This window comes from Podarcis filfolensis (genome assembly GCF_964270895.1).
Source record: "Podarcis filfolensis genome assembly, chromosome: 12".
Lineage (NCBI taxonomy): Eukaryota > Metazoa > Chordata > Lepidosauria > Squamata > Lacertidae > Podarcis > Podarcis filfolensis.
The window spans coordinates 28,653,602-28,681,138 of record NC_139614.1 but is presented as its reverse complement, the minus strand read 5'-3'; the positions used below and the strand labels follow the sequence as shown (position 1 = coordinate 28,681,138).

At 42.4% G+C, this 27,537-nt stretch overlaps 1 long non-coding RNA gene across 1 annotated transcript in view; it reads left to right on the top strand.

Moving 5' to 3' along the window:
* Nucleotides 1-5,314: 5,314 nt before the first annotated feature.
* The window catches only part of LOC310746402, a 35,182-nt gene continuing 12,959 nt past the window's right edge, over nucleotides 5,315-27,537 (top strand). Inside the window, exons 1-3 of the long non-coding RNA XR_014540705.1 lie at nucleotides 5,315-5,462; nucleotides 7,457-7,567; nucleotides 13,991-14,066. This is a non-coding gene — a long non-coding RNA (uncharacterized lncRNA). The remainder of the gene's footprint in view (nucleotides 5,463-7,456; nucleotides 7,568-13,990; nucleotides 14,067-27,537) is intronic.

The window sequence follows — 27,537 nt, the reverse complement described above, 5'->3', positions numbered from 1 at the left end:
ATTCAATCTCATCCTTGATCCCAAATATTTCTGTAGCTGCTTAGCAGCCTACAAAAGACAATGGACATGCTTGAATCAAAGTGCCTTCATAGGTTCTTGAGGTTAAAAGTGGCACTGAAAATCAGTTTTGATGCTGGAACCTGATCAGCAGCCACAAATGGCAAATAAGGGCCTTTTATGCTATATTCCATCCACAAATCTCTCCCCCCCCCCCACACACACATTCTATTAATGCATGAGACACATTTTAGGGCTTTGTTAGATGATCCAGATCATATAATTCTATAGGGCATTTTGTGTCTTGGAAAATCAGTCCATTTATATGCTTATTAAGAAGAAATGAGACATGTTTGAGATTGAGTTTTGCTTGCTTTTTTTTTTTCCTTTTTAAAAATAAATTGCTCATATTAGTTCATGTCTCCATATTTGCTACTTCCCAATGAGAATTTGGCCTGAGCGCAGATTCACTCTGACATTGTTTTAAGGGTACGAACTAAATGTGATAAAATGCCCACCCAAGTCCTGCCACTTAAATGCGCAGAGATACAAATGTAGTCTTTGCATCTCCAAGGACTGCTTCTGGTAATTACTTCCTCTTTTATTTTATTTTTATAATGCCATGTCTGCATTTAACATTAATCACAAGCAGGATTCACTGCGCAAATTGCTGACAGAGAAACTCTGCCTTGAGAATAATTTGTCTTCCTGCCTTCATCTGCGGAACAGCCATTTAGGGGGAAAAGTGAGAGAAAGGGGGAAATGTGCAAAAGCCGAGTGGAAAGAGGATTTTAAGAAAATGAAGGAAATTAAAAACGGCAAAACACCAAAAGTGACAGTTCTGAAAAGTGAATGAAATAGTATTACAGTAAGCATTTTAAATAAAAGCACAAAAACTAAGTAATTTTTTTTAAAAAAAATCATAATCTGTTTGTTAAGACATATAGTTCTACCTATGGCGATAATTTTGACATCTACAGTGGTACCTCGGGTTAAGTACTTAATTCGTTCCGGAGGTCTGTTCTTAACCTGAAACATTCTTAACCTGAAGCACCACTTTAGCTAATGGGGCCTCCCGCTGCTGCCGTGCCACCGGAGCACGATTTCTGTTCTCATCCTGAAGCAAAGTTCCTAACCTGAAGTACTATTTCTGGGTTAGCGGAGTCTGTAACCTAAAGCGTATGTAACCTGAAGCGTATGTAACCCGAGGTACCACTGTATTTCAATATGAAAAGTACCTGAAATATAGAGTTGTATCCAACACTTATTTGCTTAACAGGATTGCCTCAGCTGAGATTTTGTACAGGGCCTCCTGTTTCTTCAGAGGTGTTGTGGTCCCTGCAAATTTGAGTCCGTAGCCCTGTCTCTAGTTTGCCCATCTGTTATTCCAGTCCAAAGGAGGAGGAGGTCAGCATTTCAGGGCCATATCCCCACAAAGTGACTTGCACAGAAGAATATACAGAATGATATGTTAGGCCGGGGTGGAAAATCCTCCAGATAAGGCTGTACTGCAACTCTCATCAGCCCTAGACAACATGACAATGTTTAGAGATGATTGTAGTTGCACTCCAGGAGCATCCGGGGGTGTGTGTGTGGCAAAGTTCCCACACTCCTAGATTAGACTTTGCAGAAGGGTATCCATTACTATGAGAAAGCCACCCTGAATTGCATAAGCCCATTTACTCTCTTAGAGAAAGGTGGTGCCGAAGACAGAAGTTGTGAAGCCCCATTTGTAAGGTTCTACTGTGGGGGCGAATGGTTTGGAAGTGAAGTCCAGGACTGTGAGACCCATCACAGGACCTCCAAGGCAGATTTCAGGATTTTAAATCACATGGGAACAGCAAGCTCTCCAGACTCGCATACACCCCGTTGCAATATGTGGAACATGGTCGGCCAGGTGATGGGGATTTTATTTATCTCTACTATTTGTAGATTGCCCATCATGTCAACATGACGCCAAGGTGGTATTGAAGACAAAATATAATGACTGGTAAAATGTAACAGTTATTACAAACGACTCATTAGCAGCAATTCCTCTCACTTTCCCGACTGGCATGCCTGCAGTGCTTTCACAAGACCATGTGTGGTCTCCAACAACAGAGCTCATCCAGGTATGTTTTCCTCTCTCACTTGTTTCCAACGTAAGTGACTTAAGAGCTTGATCCAGTGGGAGAAGTTCCCAGCCTCTTCCAGAGCCAACTCTTCCTTTGATCCTGGGACTCCTTTGATTTACTTTAAGGTAGCACCATTGACAGATCTTGCATCATTTCAACCCAAATAAAAGAGTGTGGTGGAGCAACTCCTCTGTGAGGAAAGATTGCAGCATTTGGGAACGTCTTAGTTTAGAGGTGCGTTACATGGAGCAGATAGGAGAAAAGTTTTTCTTCCTCATCATAACACTAGAATTCATGGACATCCCATGAAGCTGAATGTTGGGGGATTCCAAGCAGATAAAAGAAAGTACTTCTTCATAACATAGTTAAACAATGGCATTCACTCCCACAAGAGTCTGTGATGGGTACCAAGTTGGGCAGCTTTAAAAGAGCATTAGACTAATTCACGGAGGAATTAGGCTACTAGCTATGACATTTATGCTCTGCATCCATGGTTGGAGACAGTAATGGCCCTGGAAAAGGCAGGAGGGGAGAGTGTTTTTGTGCTCAAGTCCTGCTTGGGAGTTTCCCACAGGCATCTGGCTGGCCGCAGTGAGTGGTTACATACGCTTCAGGTTGCATACGCTTCAGGTTACAGACTCCACTAACCCAGAAATAGTACCTCGGGTTAAGAACTTTGCTTCAGGATGAGAACAGAAATCGTGCTCCGGCGTCGCAGCAGCAGCAGGAAGCCCCATTAGCTAAAGTGGTCTTCAGGTTAAGAACAGTTTCAGGTTAAGAACAGACCTCCAGAACGAATTAAGTACTTAACCCGAGGTACCACTGTACAGGATGCTGGACTGATCACATGAAAGCAAATGCCCAAATGGGGCTCTAATTGTGCCTTTACAAGAAGAGATGTTTTCAACTTGCACTCCCTGACAAGCACCTGTGGCCAAACCCTGCAGAGTGTATCCCTTCCTCTGGTTCTGCACTGAAATCACTTTATTCCTAGAGAATCATAGTAGGCAGGTATCACAGTCTGGCATGTCACCTCGATAGGAACTTGGCTTGCAGCCACACACCACACCACATTTGCCTAAGCGCCCGGTGATGTCTGGATAAAGTCCTGTCCTCCTGTTCGTATTTGTGTGAGGGGCTGAGGAAATTCTCATTTCAGTTGGCTTGGCTGTAAGCTTTTCACTAAATTAACAGCCACATCGGAGCAGCTCAGCAACTCCCAAATATCAGAGTAACAATTAGAAATGTCACTGCACTTCATGCTTATTAGTCCTAAAAATTAAACGGTTAACTTAGTGTGTTTCAGGGAGGAGGGAAAGGCTGACAATGGAGAGTTGCCTGGATACCTTAATTAGCACTTTTAGATTGCCATGCATTGCTGCCCACCTAGATGGGCCTTGCAGGAGAGGCGTGATAGACTGGGGCTTTCAGAAGATCTCGATTTTAAAATTTATTTTCTCATCATGAACGCAAAGCCATCAGAAAGACAAATTAATTTAGCTTCAGTGACTTGCGGTTCCCTTATGAGCTGCATCCCTGTTGTTGCTTTCCCCTTTCTCCCCGTCCCCCTAACAGCATCCCTTTATCTACACTACAGAAAAACGGAGCTGACCTTTATCTGTTTCTGGTACAACCACTTCTAATTTTAGCAAAGCTCTTCATTTGAGAGCTTTATCTCCTGACACTTCCAATCCAGACTCATCAGAATGCATGTCCAGCTATTTCCCAAATGGTATTTATCAATTAATTAACACTTATAGATTTAATGACTCGTTGTACTAAACTGTTAAAGGGCAAGAGACCTATAAATTTCCAAACAGTCTATGTGAAACATATATAAATATTGATATATGCACACTTTTGAGGAGGGAGGGGCTGGGTTAAGTTGGTTACTAAGCAGCTGATATGTGATATATTCAGTTACATACATAAGGTAAGGAACAGCTTCGTATCTTCGCCTGCACACAAGCCATTTTCTTTTACCACTATTGGCAACCCTCTTTGTAATTGGCAAAGAGCAAAAACATTAGATAAAGTAGTCCTTGCTTTCTTTTGCTAAAATCCCCTTGTTAGAAAGCTAGTTGTCACCAGTAAATAAAAGTACTGGGAAGAGTTTTTAACACACACACACACACACACACACACACACACACACACAAAAACCAACAACAGGGAAGATATGTGTGGAGTTCTGTGGCATCTTAATGGCTGCAGACCATAGCTCTTTTTCCGTGTTGCAGGGACTTGGTAGTGAGGCTCCTGTGTCATTTCAAAGTGGTGCTATGTTGTTGCTTTTTGAGAGGCTTATATTAGGAAATAATAATAGCAATAAATTTAAAAGCCTCTGTTTTCTCACCTTGCAAGAGCCTATATTGCAAGAATGGGAAACATTTGGCCCCCCACATGTGTTTGGGCTCCACCAGCCTCAGGCAGCATAGCCCAATGGTCAGAGATTATGGCACGTGCATTCCTGCAACATCTGGAGATCCACAGGTTCCCTATCCCCACTGTATACTTCTCTTTCAGCCACTTGTTATTATGTGAAAGGGCTTATATTACACAATGCCAGAATGTCTTCCTTGCTTATTCCCAGGAAATATATGAAATTCTGCATTTCCTCCACTCAGGTCTACATAAGCATCTTTTTAACTTAAAACTAAGGTCCTCAAAGGTTGCTGCTCTGAAAAGACGTGACTGTAAAGTTTGAAAAGTGTATGCCTGTATGCTTTCGTAAACCATATGCAATGATTCACACTTCACAAATCTGGCAAACATTTTTGTCAACAGCGTTGCTAACCCCTGCTGGGAGATGATATATACCCAGTTGTCATTAGCAGGACTTGAAACCCCTTTGACAAGTGGGAGTAATTCCCCATGGAGCGCTCAATATGCTAGCCCCACGCCAGTGACCCCACTCGGCCTTAAAATGCAATACCTGTTGGGCTCTTTGTCTCCAAACTTCCTGAGCAATCCCTGTAAATGGAAGAAGGAATGTTCTGCTGGCAGCTGAGTCTGTCACTTCTGTCTAGAGATTGTGGCAGCTGCCTTCTCTCTCTTTTCATAAAAAAAATCCACAATACAGTAAAATTATAACTACAATTCACATAAGTAGAATACAGAGTCCTCTCTTAAAGGTAATTCTTAACCCTTAACACCTGCAGAGGACAGTAATTGCTACCAGCTCTCACCTGAGATCTTTCCTGTCTCCTCCCAGAAACCTTTGCTTCTCCCTCTTCCCCCTATCTCAGCTTCCTGAAGAAATTGCAGCATGGCTTGCAGCTGTGGAAAAGCCAAGTGGGTGAATTTCTCTAAAATGAGATTTTTCACTGCCTCTGTCTGCATGATTCTTTGGTAAGGAAACAAGGTCATTCCTTTTCTTCTTTATTTTACTGGTGGGAGCTTGTTTGCTGCAACTCTGAGTAAAATCTTCACTTATTTGTAAAGCTAGGTGTGTGCGATACATTGTAGCCTAAGCATTTTCATGGGGAATATTTATTTAAAGGTGGATGAGGGTGGGTGGAAATCCAATGGCTGTGAGAGAGTAAGAATCTTCCTTCCAAAGCATTCTCTCCAACATGCACCACTCTGGACTGCAGGTGGGGTAGTTAGTTTGATTGTTTCCTCATGTAAACTTCCGTCTCCACCAAAAACTAGTATATTAGGAAGGAAGGTTGTAGCCCAGTCCAATGCCTTCTGCAAGGAGTTTGTTGGTTTTTTACTTCCAGGAAAATGTTTACACCACCCCCCCTACAAGCATTCAGAAACGCTGGGAGCGTAGGAAGCTGCCTTCTGGAGAACAGGACCATTGGTCCATCTGGCTCAGTGCAGCCTACACTGACTGGCAGGGGCTTTCCAGAGTTTCCAACAGGGCCTTGGTCCAGGCCTACCTGGAGACACCAGGAACTGAATGTGCAAAGGTTACAGCCCCACCTGAAAAGTGGTACAGTCCACTTGGCTTGCCTCCTTATTCCTACCTCATTCTGCGTAAATCAGGTCTCTGTAAAGTTAATGCTCCCGATCTGCTTTTTTTTAGAAGGGAAAATATGGGCCGAGTGGAACGAAAACGCCACCAGTCTCATTTGTGAATTAACAAAATGCCATATAGAGCTATGAGGGTTAATATATGCATTTTCCTTGGTGGGGTGGGAGAGCCTACACTTTATTTGGTTACAGTAACATGTTTGGTGTTTCCCCTCAGGCTTCGAGGTCATACCCAGGGCTTTTTTTCTTTCTTTCCCTCAGCCAGAACTTGCTGGCACCTCTCAGGTGGGCACCATTGGCATTCTGAGAGAACAGGGGAGGTTTTTGTGGTGAGTTCTGAGACCTCTTTTTCTAGAAAAAAAAAAGCACTGGTCACACCATATATTTAAAGCACCTGCCGCCTCAAAGAATCCCAGGAAATGTAGTTTACCCTTCAAGAGAGCTATAACCCTCAGCTTCCTTAACAAGCTATATTTCCCAGAATTCTTTGTGGAGGGAGGTGTGCTCTCTTCAGTGTGTTGTGTACACAGCCAGAGGCACACAGCCTCACAAATAATAATAATAAAAAACACACGCCATGCAGCTTGCTTGTGTAAAATGGTAAAGGCAGCTGCAGAAAGCGTTTTCTGTGGCAACCCTCACTTTGTAGCCTCTCAGACTCTGTCAGCAGCCTCTGCGCTGTTTCTTTCTCCTCCCGGGTCAGGTAAACTGCAATGAAGTGGACTGCCTTGGCAACATATGCAGAGCTCCTGAGGAGGTGGGGGGGAGCTGACACTTCCCTGCCACCTTTCGATGGCTAGCTTATCTTTGGAGTGGTATTGATTACCTCATGAGGAGGAAGGCTCCATATCCTTACCCTTGTGTCCAGAGCAAGGTGATTTATGCCAGGCCGGGTAATAGAAGTGGCTGTGAGGGAAAAGAGAGGCCACAAATGAGATAACTTACAACTGGCAACTTTATTTATTTATTTTAAAAAAGAACGGCCTGCTGCAGAACTGGCACGGCAGAGCACTCATCAAGGAGTGACCTGCTCTGGTGTGGCAAAGCACCAGGCCCCATTCCAGTGACGGATTATTACACGGCTATCTTGTTTTGCCTTTGTAAATTATGCCGTGTCTGTGCCTCGTAAGCTGGCAGATTTATTGCCACGCTGCAAGTGTATCGCCAAGGCAGAGCAGTTCTGAGGAATTGTGGGGGTCATGTGTCTTTCCGCTGGCTTTAGCCAGCAAAGCGCCTCTTTAATCTCAATGAGGAAGGACATTGGCGTCCTTGTGGGTGGGGGGGGGGGGTGGAGGCGGCACAGGATTCAAACTTTATTTTCGATATTTAAATTAAATTGTGCCATCCATTTCCCTTGCTTCCAGATCTAAATGCGAGTCATTATGCCTGGGAAAATTACAGCTGCATTCCTGAAAGTTGGAGGCATGCCAATGAGAGGTGCACCCTTGGTTGCTAAAGGCTGTACAATCTGTCAGGCAAGTAATTGGCTGAGAGAAAGTCTCTGATCAGGATGTTGCGCTGGTGCGACTGGGCTCTGATGTGCACTTGCCGCTTCCTGCCCTACCATACATACAAAGTGCTCAAATTACAGGGTTGCCAGAGGGGAGTCTCTCTTATGTTTGCTAGGGTCCCTTTGGCTATTGCAGGGGACATGACTTCGAGGCTAAAAATCTAGGGGAGTCAGAAACTGGGGCTTGCAATTTTCAATTGAAGAGGCCCCTACCTTTCTCCCCGTAATTCAAGCACTGTGCATGCATGTTGGTGGTAATGCACCACTGCAAAGCTCAAGTGAGAGGCATTTGGTGATGGAATTTCATTGTGGGTGCAATGAGACATCCATTTAAATGCATGATTGAATGATGCAGCTACTCCAGATGACGGATCACACAATTCAGCTGTGACTTGAGTGGCCACATACACATCACCCAAGAAAGGGAAGAAATGTGTCACAGAGAACAGGTAACAGGTTTGCAAGTTTACATGTGCTAAGTTTTATGTATAGATGCAAATTTAGAAATAATTACTGTACAGTGGTACCTCGGGTTACATACGCTTCAGGTTGCATACGCTTCAGGTTACAGACTCCGCTAACCCAGAAATACTACCTCGGGTTAAGAACTTTGCTTCAGGATGAGAAAAGAAATCATGCAGTGGCGGTGCAGCAGCAACGGGAGGCCCCATTAGCTAAAGTGGTGCTTCAGGTTAAGAACAGTTTTGGGTTAAGAACGGACCTCTGGAGCGAATTAAGTATGTAACCAGAGGTACCACTGTATGTAGAAATGCAACACATCTCACCATATTGGGGAATATTGTGAACAAGTTGTTACCGCCCTATACCTGGAGGTCTCAGGGCAGTTCACAGAACAGAACAAAATCAAAATATAAGACCACCAAATATATAATCAAAATAAAAAAAACAACCCAGTAAAAGAACCCCATTTTAAAAGGGCATAGGATGTCAATCAAATCAACCAAAGGCCTGGCTAAAATGGAACTTTTTTGCCTGGTGCCTAAAGGTGTATAATGAAGGCGCCAGGTGAACTAACCTGGGGAGAGCATTCCACAAACGGGGAGCCACTGGAGAAAAGGTCCGTTCTTGTGTTGCCATCCTCTGTATCTCTTGAGGAGGGGGCACACGAAGAAGGGCCTTAGGGTCTGGGTAGGTTCATATGGATAGAGGCAGTCCTTGAGGTATTGCGGTCCTGAGCCATTTAAAGCTTTATAGGTAAAAACCAGCACTTTGAATTGGGCCCAGAAACTAATTGGTAGCCAGTGCAGTTGGACCAGGATTGGTATAATATGCTCAAACCGTCTTACTCCAGTGAGTAACCTGGCCGCTAAATTCTGCACAAGCTGAATTTTCCAAACCGTCTTCAGAGGTAGCCCTACATATAATGCATTTCAGTAATCTAACCTTGAGGTTACCAGAGCATAGACAACAGTAGTTAGGCTCTCTCTGTCCAGATAGGGACAAAGCTGATGGAAGGCACCCTGGGCCACTGAGGCCACCTGAGCCTCGAGCGGCAGCAAAGGATCCAGGAGTACCCCCAAGCTACAAACTTTCTCCTTCAGAGGAAGTGTTAACCCCATCAAGAGCAGGCAATCTCCCACCCATCTAGTCTAGGGAACCACCCACTAACACTGCCTGCTCAGATTACTGTCCAGGTACTAACATCTCTGCTCTACTTATGATCTTACTAATTATATTTAAAACCATACAATTCTTTTAAATAGAGGAGCATAGGAAGCTGCCTTTCAGTGAGTCAGACGGTTTGTCCATCAAAGTCAGATTTGTCTACACTGGTTGGCAGTGGTTTGCCAGGATCTCAGGCAGGACTGTTGGCCAGCCCTACTTAGAAATGCCAAGGATTGAATCTGGGACTTTTTTCATGCAAAAAGTAGATGCTCTAATACTGAACTACTGCCCTTTGTCATCCCCTTCAAATAGAAATCACTTTCTGGAAATCACAAGTGGGAAGAGGGCTATTTCTGCTTGTCGGCTTCCCATGTTCATATAGTTGGGGACAGGATACTCTACTGGAGGGGGCCCTTGGCCTGAGCCAACAGCTTCTCCTTATGTTCTTAGTTGTGATTTAAATGCATATCGTTCAGGTCTAAGTCCAACGTCCTATGTGCTCAGCATTTAATTTTGTGGCAAGGCTTGCTCCGGCTACTGTTTTCAGTTCCAGGCCTTAACACTGGGACATAACGCAATGTGGGCACCAATGAAAGTGCTCTTGAGCAGGTGCATTTCTCCCCATAAATACGGAGTAGCTGTTTACAGAGTGATGAGTGGGTCTGTGACCCTCCAAGATGTTGTAGGACTCCAGCATCCATCAGCCACAGTCAACAACGAATATTGGGGTGGTTGTAGAGAAGGCATCCCCAACCTTTGGCCCTCCAGATGTTTTGGACTACAATTCCCATCATCCCTGACCACTGGTCCTGTTAGCTAGGGATTGTGGGAGTTGTAGGCCAAAACATCTGGAGGGCCAAAGGTTGGTGATGCCTGTTGTAGAGCAACAACCCCTAGAGGACCACACATTCCCCATCCCTCTGATACTGTGATAGGGGTTGGGAGAAAAGGGTTTACACACTGGAAGGTGCTGTGACCTCCCAACAAATTTAACCCTCTACATGTCTTTTTCTAGAAATCACACACTGCCCATATTGGGTCGTGGTTGCAACTTGTACTTATAAATCATATATGGAAACATTCTGACTCATCCCGTGCTTTTTAATAGGGTGGTATTTAAGGAAGATAACATACTTTGCAATGCCCTCCCCTTGTATTTCCTGTACTATCAGCAAATTATATTGGGCCCTTCCGCAGATACAATTCTAAAGAATATCACAATTAATTCTATTTGGCACAGCAGCAGCAACCCCCCAAAACGGCTTATTTTGCAGTTATTTATGTTTGCTAACTATGTGCATATCCGGGGGGGGGGGAGGCACAACAATTTGTGTATACTTCGCAGAGAATAAAGAGCATTTCCATATTGTCAGCTAATTTACAAAGAAATATTTACAGAGTGAAATTTTAACAGCTATCAAAGGACAAACAAGAGAGTGATTCCGTTGTGCGAAAGGCCACCGGTTTCAATTTTCTCTCGGCAGAAACTGATTTATTCAGTATTCGTTGATTCAATTTATTTATAATTACACCACACTGAATAAATCAAACATAGCTGAAAAGCAGTTTATCTCCGTGTACTAATTACGCATACAGAGGCAAAGAGATGCTGGAAGATTAAAGGGAGAATGTATTGGCGTGCATTAATGATTGTGGGTGTCTCTTTTATTACCCTGCGCTGCATTATATAATAGAATAATAGGGTCACTGCCATGATAGAGGAGGGCAAGCAGTACTTAAACTGTTCCTAAAATGATTGAAAGAGAAATGGAACACTGTAATAGTTAAAAGGCAAAGAACTGAAACAATAAATACACAGAGTGTTATCTGACACTCCTTGTTTGTCCCCCCACTGTTGCTCAAGAGCACTCATATAGGGCCCCATTTAAGAAATTAAGTTATCAGAGAGAGAGATTATATTTTTAAAAACTTGCCTATTTCAATTTGTTTAGGCAGTTGGAGAAACAGCAGGCCTTTCTTTTGTGTTAAGATTTCGCACTTTTCATAAAGACTTATCTTAGGTTTCTGAGGCAATTGTTTTGACATTAGACATTTCTTTATTATGCGGAGCACTGAACAAGCGTCCATAGCCATGTGATAAAATTCACTGGAGAGTCTTTGTGGTTCTATCAAGTGCTACCAAACATTTTGATTTCCACGTTGCCACTATTTATCTCGGTAGGGAAAGTTCTTATTTCGAAATCCCCCAAGGAACTTGCCCTTGTATGTGCTAATTACTGTTACCATTTCCGTGAAGCTTATCTTAACTGAAGTCTAAAGTTTTCCAGAACAAAAAATGAGACTATAAAGGAACGCACAAAAGGGAAATAAATGGGAGGGAGACGAGTGGGGGGAGACACATATGGAGAGAGAATTTGAAAATTGCACAGCACACTTTTATTAGGCTGCCACTCTGTGCACATTTGCAGAATGGTATGCAGCGGGGAAAGGAGGAGCTCCTGTGACGGGTTAAGAAAAGCACAGAATGCTGAAGCAGGATCTACCACACAGAAACCATTTCCTTCCTAAAGGCATATAAACCAGGCCGTAGTTAATTTCGGTAGGTTATTTTTCTGTACTATCAGGGGTGCCAACTTGAATAAAATATTGGGAGAGGGGGCAGGTAAGCCCCACCCTGCATAATCAACCACAAGATGCATAAACATACACATCCCACTTGAATGGCAAAGTTCATCAACTTTGGGCAGGGCAGGCACCCTCAAATACCGGTAATTTATTGGGGTGGAGGGGAGAGTTGGCTCCTATGTGTACTAATTACCCGAAGGTTGGTGACCAACCCATCTTTCATAGGACAAACCTGAACACGTGTTAGGCATCAGAAAAGTTTCCTTTTCTGAAAGTTTCTATTTCTAAAAGTTAGAAATAGATCTCATCACCTGCCTCAGTGCACAGTCTCCTGAGCATGAGGCGTATCTAAGGTCCCTTGCGCCTTTGGCAGCAAGCTGTATCAGTGCCCCCTCCTGGACAGGAGAAATGCCCCTCCTTGTGGCTGCTCTCTGCCTGCAAGCCATTCCAAGGACCCCCTTCTGTTCCTTCCTGCAGAAACAGCAGCTTTTCCTGGTAGAGATCCTGGTGGATTTCTTCTGGCAAAGCAGGTACTGGTGTGCTGAGCCAAGGGTGGTGTGTGTGTGTGATCCAAGTGTCACAGGAGGACTTCCAATACCTGACAGGTGATTTTTGTATGTTCCCATTTCTCCAACCCATAGGTACACCTTTTCCAAAGCTTCCAGAGCTCCTGAGCTTTGTGTAGATCCTGGGCTCAAACTATTCAAGACTGTGGTGAACCGGAGCACATAAAACATTGACTAGATTCCCTTAGCACTGAGTTTCCCAAACATGGGTCTCCAGTTGTTTTTGGACTACAACTCCCATTATCCCTAGCTAGCAGGACCAGTGGTCAGGGATGATGGAGCATGCATACAGCTGTATAGGGCCACCACAAAACATGTTCCTACCTGAGGCAGAGCAGTAGATAACACCACCCTCACCCCTCCATGTCAAGCTACAAAGCACATCTGGTTGGTCGAGTTATTTTGCCACTTTAGGCAGAAAATCTCACAGGTACCTTTCCCTGGCAGTAAACATGCAGTGACAGATGTCTAGTAATTTGCTGCCCTTTCATTACATCCCAAATGAGCTGCCTAAGGAAGCTGACTCACTGTGCCGAATGGTAGGGCTGGCCCTGCGACGAGTGTGTTGTATTTATCACCCTCAATTTCATAAAAGGATATCAAGGCAGTATACAACATACCAGATTGTAATAAAATCTGTTATATGAGGTTTATATGTGCAAAAGTAGAAAAACTGGTTGTTTTTCTTTTTAGGAATGCCTGCTTATACACTGTGTAGTGGCCCAAGCAAATATACGGGGAAGAATTCAACGCAGTGCTTGCATGATGGAGCTAGCTCCCCTCGCCTCTTGATTCCTGCCTGTGCCAATGTTTCAATGGCCAAAAACTGGTGTGAGGGTGGGGAGAGAACTGCTGACATAGAGAAAATGGAGAAACAGGGTGTGGCGTAGAATAACGAAGTACAATATTTCACACACCCAAGATTTTTTAGGAGGGGCATAAAAATAAAACAATTTGCTATGGAACATTGGAAGAAATTTATCCACTGCCGCAAGGTTTAAAAATGAATATTCTGTTATCAGAAAATAAGAGCTAAAAATCGTAAGAGCTAAAAATTGTAAGAATAGTGTATCTGTCCAGGTAGACAGAATGTAATATCGATGAAACAATTGACTTTATAATACCTGCTTGTATAAAGTGTATGGTGAATGGAGACAAGACGATTGGTTATTTATAGGAATGTCTATGATATTCTATTATTATTATTATTATTATTATTATTATTATTATTATTATTATATTTAAAAAACACCCAAAATCAAAACTGGGCATGCCCAGGCCCCGAAGCATGCCTAAGACAGCTTGGCATACTTCTGAACTAAAACACTTAAAGTAATATTTTAAGACGTAAAGGAGTGCACAATTCTAATTAACTTACAGGTGCTTATTTTGGTTGCCTTATTTGGTACCTATACCCAATTGTGTCACCTCTAAATGTAATGCATAAAGAGGTCTTCTCTTCTAAGTTAATTTGTTTTTGTGAGCTGTATCTTTAAACTATCCCAGTGAAACATTTTAAAGTAATTGTTTTTATGTTGTATAATATGACCCAAATATTGTATTTTTGTCAGCATGTCTAATAGGTTGCTCAATAACCTTGTCCTCTACAGGTCACTGGATCCATTCATGTTCAATGATATATCGTATGAGTGTTCATGGGTAGTTTGATACATCTTCTAATATAAGGTGAGTAGAAATAGCACAAGTTTTATTTTTTGACCTTCTAGAAGTATGTCCCCAGCAGAAATGAACTGTGCTTTTTAAGACTGTGTTTCAAAGAGGTATTGGAAGCAGGAATTGTTCCAAATTAAGCTTCTAAAAGTTGGGGAGTCATTTTCTGTGATTAGCATTAAAGAGCTGATTAAGGAAAAATTTTGCTGTAAAGATTAATCATTTCAAAAGATGAAAGGTCAAATGTAATGGGCTTCCTTTGTTTTTTGGGGAAAAGCGAGACTTATTGAGTCCTGTATTAGTCTATGCATCTTTTAATAACCTCTTCCTTGCCCTCCATACAAGGCTTTTAAACTAAATTGGTCTGCCAGGACCTTTTGCTAAGGATAGCCTCTGCTGAAGAAATTAAAATATTTGATCTCTCTAACAAGTGAATCATAATTATCATGACTTTTTAAAACTTGGGAATGGGTAACTTTATGAGGATGCAAGGATCTCAGTTTGGTTAAAAAAACATTATATAATAACCTTAACTTTGAAAGTTTATGAAACCTTAAAGTAGACTTCAAACTGATCGTTGTCTGCAAATCTCCCTGAACCCACCCCCCAACCATGAAAACACTCACTCACTCACTCACTCACTCACTCACTCTATTGGCTGAACAAGGGTTTCCAACATGACACCTGTGGGCACCAGTGTGTCTGCAGTACCTCTTATGGTACTCACAAAAGGTCTCAATAAATAGCTCCTCAAAAATCCAAAATGCACAGGAGACTTTGCTCATCCTGGTCAGTTTCTGTTTGCACTGGTCCAGCCTCTCCTATATGGATCGTGGCCCCTAAAATATTCCCATACTTCACTGGACGCCAGGACTAGACACACGTTCTCTCTCTTTTCTGAAAAAGGTGCAAAGATTGTCTCTCTGTGAGTGAGCATGGCAGTGGCTGGTGTAGGTTCCTCCCCCCATCCCATTCATGGGGTGGCACTGATGTTGCACTGATGGGGGGCAATTACTGAGAAACTGGGGAATTTGGGCTTGGGCTTGGGAGAAGCGAATGATTTTGGACCCCTTTGCAATCCTGATGACATCGCTAGGAGAGTGAAGGCATTTCCCAATTTGGAATTGGGTTTGTGGAGGGGGGGGGGGCGGAGAAAAAAGAAATTGTCTAGCTGTTTTGGAAAATTTGAACACAATTCCTCACTGAGCTGAGAGGAGCTAGTCCACCACTTGCACACTCGCCATGTAGAGAACCAGGGCTGCCCATGTAAGATGTATTCATTTACACCTTGCTGCAATTTCTTTGCTGTTACCTCTGCCATCCTTGCTGAGCCACAATAGTCCAGCAAAGATTTCTGGGTTAAGCTTGGCAGTGAAGTTCTGGGTGCTTTTATCTGAAGCACTGTGGGTGTGTGCTGGTGTAATAATCAGGTTAAAACTGCTGAGTGTCCTTTGGTCAAGGTGGTCTGTGTACACTGTTGTGTATAAAGTGGAACACTAGAGTGTTTAAAGACACAAGTACACAAATCAAACATTTGCTAAATTCTCTTTTGAAAAACAAAATAAATCTCTTAGTAAATTGCACATTGATGTAATTCCACTTCTGATTTCTTCAACACGCACATAATTGCATGATTGTTAACCTGACACCTTTTTATCTCTTCTTCCTCCTTGATCCCACCCCCCACTTAATTCAAAAAACAATTGCGGTTGCCCACCCACTGAATCTCATCACCCATTGCTGTGTTTAGCTCAAACTCTGCGGTAGGCAGTCTTAGCTTATGGAATCATTTTAATAATGCTCAGATTTCCACTTCATGCCTTTATGCTCGACTGAGGATTTTTTTTATATATAAAAAGCTGAAATAAATTATGTGCCTTCATTAAGGCCCAGCAGGATCTATCTTGCAAAATTATGTTTTTATGCAAGAATTAAGATTAGGGGAACTGTTAGGTCAGTGTAATCAACCTACAAGATTTACTTTTTCATGGAAGATCTATCATCTGTTGATAAGGCATTCAAAGTATGCTATTTCTCAGAGATTGTAATATGCTAGCATGTACACAAATGAGCCAAGTTGGTAAACCATGGGAAATAGGATTCCTCTAAAAAAATTGCACAGCAGCAGGAAATGGAGGAGATGGAGAGGGTCACTTCGAATTTCTACAGCACGAGAATCACACTGCAAGTTGGAAACTTTCTCCTTTCAGATTGGAACAGATGAATCTGTCAGTTTCCATTTCTCAATTTTCCAATCTTAAATTTAGTTCAGCACATTTCTCCCTCAGTCTGTGAGGGTTTTCTAAAGTTCTCAGAAGAATTGGTCAGGCTTTTAGCGTGCTTGTCTGCTTTAATATATGTTTTCCTATGCAGCGTTGCCAAAAATCACCTAACATAATGCATATTTAAAATATATTTTCATGAGCATTTGCATTTTTAACACACCTTGATCTAATATATGCATTTATGTACACATTTTTGGTAGAAGGACTACATCACAAAATTAACAGAAGTGTGAAATTGAAAGGATAGTCGCGTTTTCTTTCAGGAAGTTCAAATTCGCAAAATGTGAATTGAACTGAATTTCTCCCCCATCTCTGCTTATCAAAGCTTGAGGCCAGTTCATGCGTGCACTAAAGTTGATAGTGCAGTACTTGAAGGCTCAGAGAATTGCCTCCACACAAAGATATGTGTGTTGCTGCTTTGGATGGCTTAAGTGCACACAGTCAATGAAAACCATGAGTCATGATGGCTTGAAAGGGAAAGATGGGATTGTTACTGGCCCTAATGTTAGGCAGAATGAGGCAGCTTCCTCTGGTTTGGGTGTTGAGAAAAGGTAGCAGATTGCTGATTTTTATTATTATTGTACATTTCCTGCAAAGAAGGAGTAGAATCTTCTGTCTCAGATGCCAAAATAAGACAGTTTGGGATACTCTGCACCTTGACCTTTTCTGGGGGTGGCGGGGGAGAGGTATTTGCTTCTCCTTCAGAAGCAAAATGTATTGGGTCTTGTTGTGTTGGTCCTCCTTTGGGGCAGCATTTAAAGCACTAAATGTGTGCTTGTTGCCTACTGTGGAATGGCAGGTGAGAAATCAGCCTTTTGCAATTGGTTTTACAGCAGTAAAAATAAAACACTGTTAAAAAAATAAACAAATATATGCACATTTTCCCTTTCTCTCACTTCTCTCATTCTTCATTTCTCTCTCCTCTGCCAACTCCGAGATCATTGGATAGGAGAATGGTTTTAATTGCAATTGTTTTTAGAACGTTTTCACTGTTTCAGAATGTTTTTTGTTTTGCTTTTGTTTTTAAATTGTGTACCTGTTTTCCACCCCGGGGCTCCTTATCCAAAAAAGCCATGGATAATTGAATAATTTGGGGTGGGGAGTTGTGTCATTGGTCACTCATGATAGTCGCAGACACCGATTAATGGTTGCTGGTGACACTTAAGTCGCCATCCACTTGCAGTCATGAATACATTGTGTGCATGTGGTAGGCAAATAGCACTTTCCTCAGTCATTTAATACAACAAGGGATGTGAAGCTGCAGTTTCCTAACTGGGGAAATCTGCATAGCCAGGAGATCAGCTGCATATGAGAATTGCAGTGCAGTACCATAGCAAAAATGAACTGTCTGGGAAATGCCTCTTTTAATTCTTGGGTTGACCATGTAAGGAAGGTTGCTAAGACGCTCATTTCACAGTTGGAGAATTGAGAGCACTTTAACATAGCACTTCCAGCAGTGCCAAACTGGAAATGGAGGAGAAAGGAGGCACTAAATAGTGAAGCGGGGGAGAAAATAACTGTGAGGAATAATAAAGGCTGAATAGAAGGAAGGAAGGAAGGAAGGAAGGAACGGAGAAGAGGAGAGGGAGGTGAATTAAGCAGGTCACAGCAGATGACACATTGAGTCACTTCTCAAAAATTACAAGGACACTTGTGCCATGTAAAGATATCCTGCCCTTGCTGTTTGAGATGCTGGATGAGACACATGCAATTAAATAAGAAATATATCCACTTTCAGATGTTTTCAGTAAACAACCCTGCAGAATACTTAAGGCGCCCCAGTGTTCAGTCTCTCTATGCAACTGACATTTTAATCCTGGCTGAACACTTGATATATTGCAAAGAGCTATGAGAAAGTACAGAGCAACCAACACGTCGGGCAACCTGGGCATTTTTCAGATTGAAAACATGCATCAAGGCAATCCACAGAAAAGTTAATCTGTTATACAGTGGTACCTCGGGTTACATACGCTTCAGGTTACATACGCTTCAGGTTACAGACTCTGTTAACCCAGAAATAGTGCTTCAGGTTAAGCACTTTGCTTCAGGATGAGAACAGAAATCGTGCTCTGGCGGCACGGCGGCAGCAGGAGGCCCCATTAGCTAAAGTGGTGCTTCAAGTTAAGAACAGTTTCAGGTTAAGTACAGACCTCCGGAACGAATTAAGTACTTAACCTGAGGTACCACTGTATAAGCTAAAATCATACTGGGGTCAATAATTTGGAAGAAAAATGAAACTTCTGTATAGGGAGTTTACAGTTATAATCATATGACTGTATCTGAAGAAGTGTGCATGCACACAAAAGCTTATACCAGAACAAACTTAGTTGGTCTATAAGGTGCTACTGGACAATTGTATTTTATTTTTATTTCAACTGCGTCAGAACAACACGGCTACCTAACTGAATCTAGAGTCATAATGATGTTTCTGTTGATTGCTGTTGAATTCATTAACGCAATTGTAGGTTCAAATCCTTGTGAAATTGAAGAAATAACTGAGAGGTGGCTGAGTGGTTTGTATTCTTGTACATTATTATTATTTTTTAATTAGCATCATCACCCCAGCCACCTTAGACATCCTTCAATAGCCACTGTAGCAGGAGCTTGTCCCAAATGCTGCCTGCAGACTTCTGAAGAGCTATGGACATTTTTTAAAAAAAAGTTAAATGAAACTTTTGACTAAAAAAAAAATCCTTTGTTGTTGTTCTTTAATAAATTTAAAAAGCCACCTAAAGCTCTTCAGTGCTTTGCAGGCAGCATTTTGGACAAGCTCAGTTCTTGCAAAGCCCATAGACTGAGAAAAGCATACAGTGGTACCTCAGGTTACATACGCTTCAGGTTACATACGCTTCAGGTTACAGACTCCGCTAACCCAGAAATAGTGCTTCAGGTTAAGAACGTTGCTTCAGGATAAGAACAGAAATCGGGCTCCAGCAGCGCGGCAGCGGCAGGAGGCCCCATTAGCTAAAGTGGTGCTTCAGGTTAAGAACAGATTCAGGTTAAGAACAGACCTCTGGAATGAATTAAGTACTTAACCTGAAGTACCACTGTAGTGGCACAGAAAAAAAGCATAGTGATATGATGTACAGAAAAGTAGCTTTCCAAGAGATAAAGCAGCATGAGGCTTTGAGGAGGCCCTGATCCAACTCAGGATGTGTTCTTGACATCACGGTTTGTCTCAGGTGTAGGTAAACCCGATCACAAATCACCCTGATTTGCCTTATTGTTTGGCTGCAGCACAAAGCAGCTGTTCACCCCAGTATCTGCCCAATTGATTAGTTATGTACGAGCTGAACAACTAGTTATAGAAAACTAATAGTGTTTTATTGAAAAGACAAAACTCACATTTCTGTACTTATTTATTATATTTTTGACTTTACAAAAAAAAAGGTATAATATAGAGTTGAGAAGTATTCTAATAAAAAATGAGGTGGAGATTGTAGATTACTGATACTTTTGTATTCAGAGTCATTAGCAGAAACAGTGATTGTGACCCAGGGAAGGTAGAAGAGATGAATTGGTGTGATCACCTGCTCTGTTGCATTTCCTGCTTGTCTAGCTTTCAGGTAATCTTGGCAAGACAGTTCAGTTCAGTATTCCTAGTTCACAAAAGCAGATGATTTTTTTCTTTGCTTCTAAAACAAATTCTAAAGGCTGATTTATTACTTTTCTATTGCAAAGACATTAGCTTTTAAAAAGTGATGACAACAATACTTGTGTCAAGGTCAAGAGCTTTCTAGGACAAGATTCTAGAAGTGAGTTAACCTTTAGTTGCTGCAATCCAGAATCCCATGTGAGCAGAGAACTCCTCTGCATTCAGGGCACCCTATTCACTTCCAAAGTGTAGGATGATCCCTGCCTGAATTTCTTTGCCCATGTCAAACTGTCTCACCATTCATGCAAGCAAATGGGGAAGTCATTTCACTCAGTGCAAAGGTTTCATTTTGAAGCCTTAGAACATCTAGGAAATCACATCTGGAATTATCCTTAGAAAAACAATGTTCTTCATTTTCTTTGTTTTTAACCTCTTCAGAAATGAATTTGATTTGCAGGAATCTCGTCATGAACTTTGAAAATGTAGCATGAGAACAATTCTGGTCTTGCAAAGGGAAAACATTGATTGGAATTATTCATGCCAACTGCAGACAAAAAAAACAAAACAAAACTTGTTGCCTGCTTTGAGAGCCATGATCGCAGTCTTCCTCAAAACACAAGCAAGCCTAATGAATTCAGAGCATTTAGAAAATGATGCTCTTTGTGTGCAGATAATGAAGTCAGGGGAAGAATGCAGTCTCGGAATTAGTAGAAATATAATTCACAGCATCCTGGAAGCTCCAGAAGCTTCTTTAAAGATTGATTAAGAACATGAAACTCTGCATCAAAACCTTACTCTCCAACTGGGAAACATCTGGCTGAGAGATATTAGAGATCATAGTTATGCTGTTTAAAGGGATGATTCTGAGAAGAGCTAAGAGTATTTAACATTTGTCTTATGAAGGACAGACGATGTCTCTCTTTAATGGCATTTTAGCTTTGATGAGTTAATAAAGAAGGGGAAAGAGTTTAAACAGATACTAGAGGCACAGAGGTTTGAAATGCAAAGAGGGATTTCTTTTTTTAAATAAAGAAAAGGTTCTGCAGTCACAAGGAACAAATTTATGTTATCAAATCATTTGAAGAAGGCTAAGAAACTCCTTTACATCTAAATATTGATTTCGGGAGGCTCAGACAGGAACTTGGTATTGCACGCTGAAGCAATTCGGCAACTCAGATACCGCCATACTTCAGCAGAGAGAATTCAACAGTATTTGGGAAGTGACCAGAATTTAGAATAAGGTAAAATGTTAGTTCATGCCTCCTTCTTCAGTGTGCATTATTCAATGGTAAGAATGAGTGGTGTGCATCAACCCCAAGGTTCCTTTGCCAGGTGTCTGATTTGTCTGAGAGTCCATGTGAGTCCACTTCATTCCTCCCCTATTCACTACTGGAAAAGCAAAGAACAGCTATACTCAGAAGTGGTTGACATCTGCAGGTGTACCAGCATCCCCTCCCCCACCCCTCACCACCCTGGTAGTTAAAGCTTGCCAAATTATAGGCAAATAGGTTCAGGAGGCTTTTGTGCCAAATTCATTTAACTTTTTAAAAAATATTGGGCAGAATTGGGCAACATTTTCAGGTAAGGTCACTCTTTCTGAGGGCATGAATCCTGCCAAATTTCAGAAGGATGGCTTCAGTGGCTTCCCCACAGGGTCAGCTTTTAGCATTTTAGGGTGAGTGTAATAGGAATCACTTAACATCCTCATGCCACTTGTGTGCAATTGATCTGTGAATTGCAGGTGCGAAAGAGGTGTCCCTAGGTAAGAAATAATCCAAGCTGTAAACAAGTGGGTCCACAGGGCCCTCTGTGCCAGGCAACTTTAAAGTTGATTTTGAAGTGGGAAGCAGTGGCGTAGCGTGGGTTGACAGCACCCGGGGCAAGGCAAGTAATTTGCGCCCCCTAACCCGTGGATTTGCGCCCCCTAACCTGTGGATTTGCGCCCCCTAACCCTAACCCCCAGATGTTGCGCCCGGTGCGGCCGGCCCCCCCTGCACCCCCCACGCTACGCCACTGGTGGGAAGAACTAAAAGGAATTTACTTTCCAAGTAAAAGTATTTCCCTCTGGTTACAAGTAGAATGGACTTGCCAGAACCTCATATGACACCCATGAAAAGGTCACAGTAACATCCTATCAAAAAGATTATATTTTGCTGTGGCTGATCAGTTCCTATTTGTCCTGGCTTGGTTCAAAATTCATTGGATGCTAATATTTCACATTTGATTGAGCTGAGAATCCCCCTCCCTTCATGGCTGATGTGGGTACTTCTTCCGTGGCTGATGTGGGAGGGGCATACTTCACTTTTTCTGCCCTTTTATATATGCTATCATTTTGTCTTATGCTTATACCTCCATGGCAGCTATATTGTTTTATGCCACACCCGATGGCAACCATTTTGTGTCATGCCCATGGGAGCCATTTTGTGATTTGTTCTGTGCCCAGGGCACTTTCTCAAAATTCCAAGTGTGCCCACTGGCCCAAAAAAGGTTGGTGACAACCTAGATTTGAGACATTAAAGCCTTTGTACAGGTCCCACTTTGTCTTGGACAAATCCCAAATCCCTTTGAGGGACCCCACCTCAATTCAGGATGCATCCAAATCCACTGTGCACTCCGGTTAAGAAGCACTGTTCAGTGATTCTGATATCTCCTTCTTTTTACTTGGACTGCAATAAGTGTCTGAATGGGTTTTTTCCTCAAAGCATTCTTCATGCATAGCAAGGAAGGCAATTCCATCCAGCCACAATGTTTGTTAGCTGTTACCCCATTTTACAAGGTTACTCTCCAAGAGGAGCAGAAGTGTAAAATTGGCCCCCGATTGCTATGCTCTGCCTCCATGGTCAGGGCAGTAAGGTTTCTGAATACCAGTTGCTGGAAGCCACAGGAAAGGAGAGTTCTCTTGTGTTCCCACAAGCATCTGCTTAGCCACTGTGAGAACAAGATGCTGGACTAAATGGGCCATTGGCCTGATGCAGGAAGCTCTTCTTATGTTCTTAAAGCTGAGCCAAAGTAGTTGGCCCATTGTTGGTTAAAATGCCTTTATAAGCTGTAGTCCTACAGTCTGTGGAAGGTGGTCCCAGAGACCACAAGGTACTTTGGTTCTCCTTCTCCAAAGGCAGAGAAACACAAAAGAAATGTAACGTCACATGGTCTCTCCCAGCTGCAGTAGAAACCTTGCAAATTTTATTTATTTATTTATTTATTTATTTATTTATTTATTTATTTATTTGAATTTATATACCGCCTTATACCCGCAGGTCTGAGGGCGTTTCACAGAATAAAATCACAATATAAAACCAAAATGCATCATCATCATAACCAACAACCACCCAATAACCCCCACCCCACATTTTAAAAGGGCATAGGATGTCAATCAAATCATCCAAAGGCTTGGTTAAAAATGGACGTTTTTGTCTGGCACCTAAAGGTGTATAATGAAGGCACCAGGCGAACTTCCCTGGGGAGAGCATTCCACAGACAGGGAGCCACTGCAGAGAAGGCCTGTGTTGCCACCCTCCAGACCTCTTGAGGAGGAGGCACATGAAGAAGGGCAAATGGCAGAGCTTTGACACTAGCAGTGGCAAAAAGGGGACAGATCCAGGAAATGCTTGGTTCCAAAGCCTTACTATTCCCCAGCAGTGCAGCCAGCCTTGGAAACAAAAAGAAAGAAAGAAAGAAAGAAAGAAAGAAAGAAAGAAAGAAAGAAAGCAGACCCTTCTGTCCTGCCCATATACTTTGTAGGGTTGTGGATATTTTGGCTCCTTTGCCTTCAGTTCCCTCTGTGAGCCACCTGTAGGACTCATCTGTTAGGGTGTTATATAGGGCAGTTGTTTGTGGTCTAACTTCAGGAATTGAACTTTCTATCAGACAGGTTTCTGTAGACTTATCACTCTGTATCTGAGCAAGCAAGATCCTGAGAATGGGTTAGAAGCTGATTATAGGAGTCAGTGAGTGACAACTCCCTGGGACCCAACATTTCTTCAAGGTCTCTGCAGCATGGAGAGCTGATAAAGTGAAATAAATAGAAGTTGGAGCTTCTACCCGGGAGAATCCTTTTACCAGACACATCAGAGAAATCATGTTTATTCTGCCTAGTTCAGCTTTTCTTTTTTACTTAGGTGGATTAAATGAAAAGACTTTAAGCTTGCTCTTTTTAAAAAGTAATTTTTACAAAGCTGTTCCTACTACAAAAGTAAAAAAATAAATAAATCAGTGACTCTAATGGTTCTCTTGGTAGCTTGCACCTTGGGGAACAGAACAGCAATTATAAATAAAGCTAATACATTAGTCTGATAACTTCAGATAACAGTCTATTCAGAAATGTATTTTTCTTTTAGAAGCAGTGGTTGTAAAGAGGGAACAGAACTCACAGAATCTGTTTTATGAGCTACACTCTTGAACCTCGGTTAAATGCATTCACCTGGATTTAGCAGTAGAAATGGGGGTACAAAAATTGAAGCCCACTGAATTGGGTCTCATGCAAGAAAAGAACAATTTTGTTGACAACCCACCTCCAGCTTTGGGGGTGTGCATGTGTGTGTGGGGCTCCTGAACCCACAAGGGCATCCTCAGTACTTAACCCATCTGAGATTGGAGGTGGGGGCAGCTATCACCTGAAAAGGCCTTAGCTCAGTGGTGCAGCATTTGCTCTGCATGTAGAAGGACCCAGGTTCAAGCCCTGGCATCTCCAGATAGGAGAATCACAGGTGATCACTACTTTTCCAGACATGATTCAAACCTGATTGGTATATTAGACATTGTGGTTACAGCATGGAGCCAGACCCCCATGTATCCCAGATGTGACGTGTAATTTCTATGAGTGGGGACAAAATAAGTAGATTCTCCCTGGGAGTGTGTCATTGCTGAAATCAGAAGTATCCACATTGCTCATCCCTACCATAAGTCTTCATTTAATAATAATAATAATAATAATAATAATAATAATAATAATAATAATAATTTATTATTTATACCCTGCCCACTCTGGGCGGCTTCCAACAAAACACTAAAATACAATAACCTATTAAACATTAAAAGCTTCCCTAAACAGGGCTGCCTTCAGATGTCCTCTAAAAGTTTGGTAGTTATTTTTCTCTTTGACATCTGGGGGGAGGGTGTTCCACAGGGTGGGTGCCACTACCGAGAAGGCCCTCTGCCTGGTTCCCTGTAACTTGGCTTCTCATAGCGAGGGAACCACCAGAAGGCCCTCGGCGCTGGACCTCAGTGTCCGGGCAGAATGATACTACCTGTGTGGCATGCAGCAATATCAGCTGATTCATGTTACAGCTTGGGTGGAGAGGGCTATACATTTCCACCCATGCAATAATGGACCTCTTTATGTATGTTGGCACTTTCAAGGTACTATGGATAATTATCCAGGAATAAATCCTTCCCTGTAATTTTGTATAGGAGCATGCATAGATTGTTTATGGTGTAAGTTTATGTAGTTTCACCCTGCTTCTTTGTGGTTAAATCGGAAGGAGTGTTTGCTTCCTACCCCACAGTGCAGAGCTTGAACTTTTTTCTTAAAGCGAAACAAATGGGTACTGGATACGTTTTAATCTGGCAATTGTGGGAGGTTGCAAATCAGTGTGTAATATTTTGCCATGTATTCTGAATCTAGTGAACATATAGGTTTTAGCAGCCTAACCATGTAGGGGTCGATCCCGGACTACTATCCTACCTTCAAAAAAAATTGTGCCATTAAAAAAACAACAACAACCATGCTTCACTTGCAAGAGGTCCACCAGCACTGGCGGTCTCTCCATTTTTGTAGAAACTTCCCACATTTGGGGAAGAATTTCCAGCAAACAGCTCTTGAGCAACCAGCTGCAAAACTCTACAAGTCACGCAGCTTTCACTTAAGTTGCTCTAACTGCATTTTCCAACATCTTTTAAATGGGGGAAGATTCTACCGTTTGCTCATTTATTTATTTATTTTGCTTTCTTTGACATTTTCCAGAGTACTCCCTGATTGAGCCGGAGCCCATTTCTGTTCTCCCCATGACCCATCAAAGATAACTAATTTGTTTACTGTAAATCGCACACCGCTCACTTCGCGGTGCCATCTGGCACTTTGTATTGCACTTCCGAGTACTCCAGTTCTCTAATAATAGCATTTCCAACTTCACCAAAAAGAGTCTCAGGGGCACTTTGTACACATGAGGAAAGACAGATACAGTCACTTTTTCCACCTTTCACGCCCCCTCCATACTTAGACAGTCATAGCCGGCAGACATGGCTGGAGGCTCCTGTTGAGGCTGCCATTGCCTTATGAAATGGCAAGTTGCATAGAGCCGGTGACGCAATCACTCCTGAGTGCCCCCCTCTCCATTGCTGTGGAGCACAAAGTTCGCCTTGGTACTCTACTGACATGTGTGTGATGAAACAGGAGCATAGGTGGCTAGGGTACAGGTGGTGTAAATATTGGTCTGAACCCGAGCAAATATGGGTGAAGCCACTTCATTGTGCCTATCACCTGCCCTTGAAGACGACACAGAAGCTTCAAAACGTCCAAAATTAATAGCTGGGATTGCCTTCAGAACTTGCATAACCCCTGTTGTAAACCAGCTTCATTGGCCACTGGTTCGCTTTCAGACTTAATTAAAGCTGCTCACTCTGCCCTCAGAAGTTTGGGTGGTGGTCACCTGGGAGAGGGCATTCTCCATGGCAATCCTTAAGTTGTGGAATTCGCGTCCCACAGAGGTACATTTGATGGTGCTGGTGGGGAAGAATTCAGTCCCAGACTTCTCATCCTGTGGTGCTAAACACATTCTATTGCGCACTCTCCCCCCTCCCCCAGATGTGTAGATTTCTTTTTATTTTAGGGTATTCTATCCTGACATGTTAGTTAGCTCATGAGTATCTGCTGTGTGTGTAATCCGTGATGAACACAATGAGTATAAATGTTCACAGATGCACAGAATCTGCTTGCTTCAAGTTGGCTTCTTCACTGACCATGGATCCTGATTTGCTTTGCACAAAGTTTGTGGGGAGGTTAGATGAAGTCAGCTATTTATTAAGAATTCATTCTGATCTATGTGTGGGGAGGTTGCATGGCATTCAACCAAGTGCTGTTGCACACTTTCCAGTGCATTTCCCCCATTCCTTATTGCAAAGAAGTCTGATTTTGGGGGAATCAGGCATGTTGCACAAGAAGTCCAAATCAACTTTAATTCAGTACAACCTGAATTTGCTGGTACGTGACAAAATCCCACACCAAATAGTGCCTGTTTGGAAGCACTCTCTCTATATATATTGTATCTTTGACCTTCCTCTTCTAGCACATTTTCAAACACCACAGCTGAGCAACTGCTGTCATTCAACGTCCCCATTCTTCAGTAAGCCTTAATTTGTGTCCCTATTTTAAAACCAGGGACTTTTGTTTTGCGTTCCTTCAGCACCGAGAGCTACTGGAAAAACAGGATGCCAGTCTCATGAGGACATTACAGTGAATACATTTGTAAAAGAGAGAAATAACAGCATATAAAACGGGCGCTGGGCACTTTAGGATAAATATCAACCATTTGTATTTTATTTCAGCCATTTTCGCAGAGGGAGAGGGGGATTTTTCCTCCTCTTCCTAAAGCCAAATGCATTGTACAGC